Source organism: Triticum dicoccoides, chromosome 3A (genome assembly GCF_002162155.2).
Source record: "Triticum dicoccoides isolate Atlit2015 ecotype Zavitan chromosome 3A, WEW_v2.0, whole genome shotgun sequence".
Lineage (NCBI taxonomy): Eukaryota > Viridiplantae > Streptophyta > Magnoliopsida > Poales > Poaceae > Triticum > Triticum dicoccoides.
Genome location: NC_041384.1, coordinates 134,035,769 through 134,044,162, shown reverse-complemented (window position 1 = coordinate 134,044,162; position 8,394 = coordinate 134,035,769). Strand labels below are relative to the sequence as shown.

At 53.3% G+C, this 8,394-nt stretch overlaps 1 pseudogene; it reads right to left on the bottom strand.

Annotated features, from left to right (window-relative positions):
• Positions 1-1,934: 1,934 nt before the first annotated feature.
• On the bottom strand, positions 1,935-4,051 carry LOC119271385 (annotated as a pseudogene).
• Positions 4,052-8,394: the final 4,343 nt, after the last annotated feature.

Here is an 8,394-nt window from a genome sequence, read left to right as displayed (position 1 = left end):
GCAAACCTCGCTCCCGTCCTGCTACGCCGCCAACCCCACCGCGATGCAAACCCCACCTGTGGCCACTTTCCCCTGATTCTCACGCTCTCGCTGCTGGCGCTGAAGCAGGGGACGACGACCTATCCCACCGTGCGCCACTCCACCCAAGCCTAAAACCCTACCCGTATTGGACGCCGCGGGCGAAATGGAAGAAGGTAGAGGACCGAGAAGAGGCCAGAAAAATAGCAGAGGAGGAGGCGGTGGTGCTGTTCAGGGAGACGGTGCTGATGGCTCAAGCCATGTCAAGTTCATCAGGCCTCCTCCTGTGCCTGTCGAAGCGAAGGTAAAGTGTCGAAGATTTTTTTGCATTCTGTGAGTTGGAAGTACAGATCCTGGTACAGTCTGAAAACTTGCTTGCTGCAAAAAACTTCTGCAAATTTATTTCCACCTTAGATTTCATCTGATCATCACTGTGGAATTCACCCGGCCACATCTGACATTATTTGTCATGCTAGATAACATCATGTCGGCTTTGCAACAAATATGAACTTATGCCACCTACTTTTCCTCTTTGGCAAACTTGCCCTCTAAAACAGGGCATTTTATTTATACTCAGCATCTCATACACAGAGTGAAGATAAATAGGGCTTGTGTCCTTGTGACATTCTCCTGCAAAGATACTTCTGCACCTGCAGAAAATAGAGATTTGGAAGTCAGGGTGTTAGACTGCTTGATTTTATTTGCCAACTTCTGCACCTGCATCTACTGTATGCTTAACATGAATGTATGTCTAACCATGGTTTGTCGTAACGTGCAGAACTACACGGTACTGAATCTAAATGAGCCAGCAACTGCTGCGCTAGTCAGCTATCGCTCCACTATTCGTGGGTTCCGGCTGTGGTGCTATAACACTTCTCCTGACCGTTTCTGTTTTGGTGATAAAAGACAAAGCTGCCGACTACCAGAAGGAGGACACTTCATTGTGTACATTCATTATCACTAGTGGCTGGGGCGCGCCCAGGGCGCGCCTCTTGAGGCGTGGCTGTGCGCACTTTTCTTGCTGTTGGATTTATTGTCGTGTTTGTACAGCCTAAATATGATAGATGGATCATATATATAGGTGGTGGGTGCTGCTGAGGACGTTGCGTCTAGAGACGATACAGTGGCTTGGTCTTCACTGAACATTGGTGTTTGGTTGATCTGATTGTGTTGTGTGTTGCTGTCTTCTTTATATTTTGTTTCCCAGGACCCAAATCATTACTGGGAGGAATTCAGAAAGAAAAAGTTGGTGCGAACTTAGAATGCATATCTCATTTGTTTCTGACCTAGTAGAAATGTACCCATCAGAAACAGAAAGGCCAACAAAATTCTAGTCAACAGTAATTCATAAATTAGTCATCCAGCAAAATACTGTTTCCTTTAAGCCAAAAGGCAATTCAAAAGTATACAAAGAAATAATTGAAGTAGATTTAATCTCAAATGTCAATAATTATTCTTACATAAGCCAAACAGATTTTTTTGAAGGAAAATTGTGGGCTTGCTGAAACTTATCATACTACTAAGTTACCGACTAACCCGACTAATTGAGGGGTCAGTGCAAGAGAGCTAATTTAAATAACAATGCTGATGTTTATTGCCATTCTGCCATGCAAAAACATTCTCAGCCGTTTGGGCAAATGAATGTCTGTTCAAAAGAAGGTTCTCCATTCTCGCACATTTCTTTTCCCTCAGGATATCAAATACAACAGTCGACCCACAGGCTCGCTCGTCCGCTCCCGCGAGCGGCCGGGCGAAAACCCCAGCCCGCCACCGCAGCCCCCCTCCCTCGCCGCCGCCAGGGCACGGCGCCGGGCAAAGCCCGCGCGTACGTCGGCGGCGGCGGGGCCCTTCCCCTCCCCGCGAAGCGCCAGGACGGCGCGGGACGGCCGGCTTCGCAGCGGGGCATGGCCCGACGGCGGATCTCCTCGGGTCGGAGGCGATCTACGGTTGGCTGCCGGGGGAGGCTTCATCGGGCGATGGGCGGCTGTTCCGCGGCTTGCGGCATCGAGCGGCGCATCCATGTGAGCGGATCTGGTGCGGCGCCCGGGAGATGGCGAGGTGGAGGAGGAGGGCGCCGAGGGGGGTCGCGGTAAAGGAGGAGGAGGGCGCGGGGAGGAGGGCCGGTGCGGATCTGGCCGGCGTAGGGCTGGGCAGCGGTCCGGCGGTGGCAGTGGCGCGGATCTGGCGCGCTGCCACCACGAGGGCCCGAGTTCCGCCCCGTGCTGCTCCTGGCCTGGCGCGGAGGTGGGCGCCGCGGAGGGCGGCATCGGCACTGCACCGGGCGGCGAGTGGAGGGCGTCGAGGGCACTGATGGGCCGCGCTAGATCTGGGAGGGCTGCACTTGCTGGAGCAGGGAGGCTCCAAACGTGGTAGATGCGGGATGCGGGGCCCGATCTGGCCTCTGCATACTCGCCGTGGGGAGGTGGACCATGCCTTCACGGCTTCAACAACAAGGTGTTGCGGCGGCGGCGGCGTGAGACGACATGGACGAGCTCTGTAGGGCTTGAGCGGAGGTGTGCGACGATACGGACGAAAGTCCTGCACAACAAGAGCCGGTGCCGATGGCGCCTGAGGGTGTCATTTTCCTCCTTGGAGGCGCCACCGAGGTGTGTCGGCATCTTCCCCAGGCTTGGTTGGTAGTGTCTCCGGGCGAAAGCCTAGGTCCGGTTGGATTGGCGTGATGACGGCGTCTCCGACGTCGTTTCTCTGTTGGGAGCATCATGTTTTTGAGACACTACTTGGAGGTTCTATATGGCGCTCCTCCGGTGCTCGCCGCTGATTTTGGTGAAGCTCCAGACGCAATGTACGCCATCGCCGATAAGTCCAAGACGAAGCTTTTTCTGGGACCGACCGAGTTCTGCCATCTGCCTGCATTCTGCTTCAAGGGTGGATGGTGCGTTGACAAAGAAAGTCTTAGTTGGAGCTGCTGTTGTCTCCGGAGGATACCGGCGTTGGTCAAGTGACGCGGTGGTCACGCTTAGCCTAGGACATGCCCTTTTTGCTTTGTAGTGGTGTTGACTGTGGTGGGTAGCTCGGCAGCTAATAGGGCTGTTGTTTTTCTTTTTCTTTGATCTTCGGATCTTCATATTGTTGTTCTTTCGTTGCTTCCTGCTAAATCGAATCAAGCCAGCATTTGGCTGGATCTTTCAAAAAAAATACAACAGTCACATTTCGGCTAGTGTCTGGCTTTGCTCCCTCCGAAGAATCAGCAAGCTGCACATTAAGGAGATTATATGAATCCACTGTTGGAAGTGATCATACATTTTTTAGAAAATAACAATGTATGGTAGGGAAAGAAGTCTAGCTAGCAACCCAGAAACTTAATAGCAACTACAGAGTATAGCAAGCATATGAATGATACTGCCTAAGATGTGTCTTTCGAAAAAACAAAAGGTGCTCGATAACTTTAAGCATATAATTAACTAAGATTTAAGCAATAGTAACCAAAGATTGTACACATTACGTCGCCCGTCAACAACAGAAGGCAAACAGATGGGAAAACAAATCATGGGAGAAATGTACAAATGGATGATATCAATCTCTAGTGCTTTATTAATTATCATAGACGAAAGCATGTGAATACCTCTTCAGGACAAGTTTTTTCAGTTGGCCTACTTCTTTTTCAATTAAAAACTGAAAGCTTACGCTGTTTTACTTCCATATCCATGGGTCCAAGCCTGCAAGGTTTAAGAGGGTGCATGGTTTAAGTCATATACCAAGTAGGCACTGCAAAAAAATGTTGAGAACTAATAAGGAGAAAGGAGCTTAATTACATGGTGCGGCATCCAGGTACAGCCCTGAAGGCATGTGAATTAGAAAGCCCAATATCAACCTAGCGCAATGAGCCAGGCTCAGAATCAAGGGTTGCTTGCTGCCCAAATTTCTTCAGCAATGCTGTTACGAAATCAGAAGGTGTGATTCCTTCACCTGACTGGGACCTCACAGATTTTACCAAGGTGGTTGTAATGTCCAGTAGAGCCTCTGCATCCGCTATTTGCTCCCTGGGTCTCTGCACTGCAATGTGGAAGACCATCTCATTTTGTGTTTTATATATAGCATCAATGTTTCAAAGCTATAACCAGTAAAATATAGAAGATGATAGACATTTTATTATACGGTAAGGGCGTGTTCCAGTAGGAGAGGGGGATTTGGAATTTAGTTGGATAGAAATCCTTCAGATTCTGTGTAATCTTTAAAAAATCCAAAAACCCTCATCAACACACCTTCAGCAAATATTTTGACATGGCACAGTGAGCTCAAGGCATGCCAATACTCGCCCACGTTTGTCTGGAAATGCAATCTTGCAGACAAATGTCCATTCAACGAGTGCCAAGATGGAAACGTGTTCCACATGAACATGCAAGAACAATCTGCAGTCTATTTATGATGCATACTACAGAGAGATCTAAAATAAAACATGGTAGAATTACAAACATGACGTGAAAGTAAACGTATGATCATGCTGCACACTCTACAAGATGCGCCAATGCTACATAAACAGAGGTTCATATCATTTGCTTGATGGTTTACTTCTAGTGATGTCCCCTGGACACCTGTAACTGAATATGCAGGAAAAAGGTAAAGCTCTCCTTTAATGTCAGGTAGAAGCTCACTTACAGGAGGAAATTAACTTCTTCAATTCTTTTGCCTGTTCAATGCAGTTCCCAGCTGCTTTTGCTTTCTGAATGTAGTTCAGAATAATTTTCGTACCTGTCATTGAATTTGGCAATACAAAAAATAAATTGGATTTGCAGTTTAATATACCAAAAGATATAGTAGTTTTTACAGAAGAATATACGCCAATCTATGTAACATATTTTTTGAAGAAGAGGCATACTTTCTTTACTAAAGATGGTCATAGCAGCCTCCTTTTTCAAGTTTAGGGCATCTCCAGCCGCGCCCCTAGGAAGGCCTTCCCAGGCGATTTTTTCGTGCCGGCGCCAAAAAAACGGCCCAGTCGCACCCCAGGAGCCCGATTTTCGCCGGCCTGGGCCGAAAACAGCGCCGGCGGACCCAGGCCGAACCCGGCGCGCTGGGGGGCGCCCGGGGGCGCCGGGGCGAGCTGTTTTGGCGCGAAAAAGCCGCGGGCCAGCCGCGTCAGCGACACGGCGCCTCGTCTTCCCCCAACGGCCTCGGTTCCCGCTGGGAATCAATGCCAAGGCTGCCGCCGGTCAGCCTTGCCATTGATTCCTCACGGGCGGCGCGTCACGGGACGGCGCGCCGACGCCTCCCCTCCCTCGCACGCGCACAAACGGGTGCGGCGCGGCTATATAGCCGGTGGCCTGCACTCGCCTGTGCCCACACCAGCCCCGCCCCTCGCCGCCGCCCAGCCCCTCCCTCTCCCTACCTCTCCCGAGCCCCGCCGCCCAGCCCCTCCCTCTCCCTACCTCTCCGGAGCGCCGCCGCCCAGCCCCTCCCTCTATCTCTCTACCTCTCCCGAGTCCGTCGCCATGGCGGAACGCTTCCCCGGAGACGAGGCCGCGGCCAACGGGTTCGGCCGCCGTTCGCTCCGCGAACAGGAGTCCTTGCTCCTGTTCCAGGCGAACATCCCAGCGCCGCCGGACATGCGCGCCGGGCCGACGTGGTGGAGACTCAGCGCCGGGGGAGTGTCCATTCCCCCGTTGCCCGACGCCGTGGCGAAGCCGAAGTACTTCGCCGAGGAAGTCGAGGTCGTGCGCGCCTCCCTCACCGACGCCCAACTCTCCCTTCCCCAGTACGCTGCCGACAACCACGCGGCTTGGGCGGCGTATTTCGAGTGCCGCCAGCAGCAGCGCTTGGCGTCCACCAACGGCGCGCCGGTGGTCGGCGGCCGGCAGAACAGCGAGGGGCGCCACCTGTGGTGGGCGTCCCCGGGCGCACACTCGAGGGCGTGCTGACGTACCTCGAGGGCGGCAACGACCCGCCGTTGGCGTACCCGGCGAGGGCGGCCGCCCCGGCGCAGCACCGACGCGCCGGGCCATGGGCGCCAAGGAGGTTCGGGTCCTCCTCCTCTTCTTCTTCCTCCCGATCTTCATCGCACTCCTCCGGCACTCCGGCCCTGCTCGGCGTCAAGGCCGAGCCCGCGGCGGAGACGCCGCTCGGCCGGCGCACTCGCAGCGCCGGCATCGTCATCAACGAGGGCGGCCGGCGCGCCTACTCGTCGGCCCCTCCTCCGCGCTTCGTCAAGCCAAAGACGGAGCCGGGGCTCGCGCCGGTGAAGGAGCCGGCCGCGCCGGTGACGACGGAGCTCGACGACGACGACGCGGCCCTGGAATGGGCGCGCAGGGACTCCATAGCGATGGAGAAGGAGCGCCTGGAGAAGGCGAAGGAGCGCCAGTGCGCCGCCCTGCTTCGCTTCGCGGAGCGTCGACACGGCCGCGACGAAGCCGAAGTCGTCGTCATCTACGTCAGTGACGACGACGACGATGCGCCGCCACCAGTCCGCCATGGCGACGCCGGGCAGGGGTCCAGCAGGGGCGCCCGCGTCAAGGAGGAGAAGGCCGCCGACGACGATGGCGGCGACTTCAGCCAGTTTTTCCTTTAGATTAGTTTATGTATATGTGCTATGTAATGAAAATCCGCGAATTTCGCCGAAATGTGCCGAAATTTATCGTGTTTGGCCGAAATTTATCGTGTTTGGCCGAAATTTATCGTGTTTAAGCCGAACTTCGCCGAACTTATTTTTTTTTAAAACATGCCTGGGGCGGCCCTCTGGCCGGCGGCTGGGGACCAACTCGCCCCCAGGCCCAATTTTTGCGCCGGCTCACCCCCAGGCGGCGATTTTAGGCGCCCCCTGGGGGGCCAACGGCTGGAGATGCCCTTAGACCCTGTGATGCTTTCCTAACTGCCTCTCGTTTATCAACGTTGTGCCATCAACTGACAAAATTGCTTCCTTGACAACCTGCGACATCCTAAAATGGTAAGAAGAATACTGACACACAACAGGCAACAACTTTGCTGAACTAAGCATATCTGGAATCGAACCTAACATTATGTAGTGTGTTAATGAAAGGCACAATAAAAGTATAAAATGCATCACCTTTCAAACAATTGGCCGCAGATGTCAGTATGAACATCATCAACAATTTCTTAAGGAATGCAGAGACGCACTTGGAATGCCATAAAAGCTTCTGTTGCATCCTTACTCTGCTCTCCTTCAGCTACAAACCGTTGAAGGTTATGTTCCTAGCGAAAACCAATTCCTGCTCGTACAACACAAGACCAACAATGTAAAACAAGATGAAGTAAACAAAGTCAGTTGCAACAATATCAGCGCTGAGCTAATGTCTGATGATGTAGGTGTATAATGAATGATTGTGTACTAATGCATATAGGATATGCATATGACAAGGAGGGCGGACTGCGCATCTAAGAGAAAGAAAATAGTGAAGAAAATTTGGGAAAGGGGGCTGACCAGGAAGCAAATTGGGCACTCCAGGAGCTGGTACACATGTGGATGGGGTTGGAGATGAAGTTGACCACAAGAACGACCTCGACGAGGACGCCCGCCGCCACTTGGGACAACAACTCGATCTTGAGGTCGACACCAACCAGAAAGCCGTCGACAGCATTCTTGTCCTTGGACGGCGGCGACAAGGCGAGGCGCAACTTCTTGGGCAGCCCGACGCCCTTGACCTGCAAGAACCCATCTCCGGCGGACACCCTCTGCCAAGAGGGAGACGAGAAGGCATGGAGCTCGGCGACGTCCGCTCCATCGATCTGTCAAGGAGGGTGGACATCGATGGCGATGTGGGGGTCACGGATCTGGCCAGAGAAGCGCCTCCCCTTCCTCCTCCTCTGACATCGGTGGCGGCGGCGTCCTCCCATTTATCCTCGTCACCAGCATCCGCGCGCACGCGTTGGCGGCAGGGCCGCGGACCCGACGGCGACGAAAAGAGAGAGCATCCTTTCTGCCTGCCTCAGTGGGGAGAAAGAGAGAAGGGAAAAAGGAGGTGACGTGCGTTGGTTGGAGCGGGGCGGCCTGGCGGGCATACCTGGCGACCTATTCCTTCTGGACGAAGGAAACGAGCAGTGGTTGGGCAGCGACGAAGCCAATCGTGCGCCGCTCTCACCTCTAGCGCAATTGTCCTTCGCGGTTCGCCACGTGGATCACCCGAGATAACCGCTTTGATGCACATTTTATTGTTTTTGATGGAAGATGGATGGCCGCCATTATTGATGGCCCCACAGGGTATCTCGATGGTTATGTTGCGCAGAGCGAAGGAAATCAAAAGAAGATCTAGGAAAACAGAATTCCGACGAGCAGTAGTATGAGTGGGAAGGAGTTGGATGAGTTACGAAAGAAGTTGCCAATTTTTATCGAGGGTGCTCAGCAGCTTCCTTGGTCAGGGGCGTACCATTTTGCTGCTACAGTGTCACTTGGCTATAGAAGCTTAC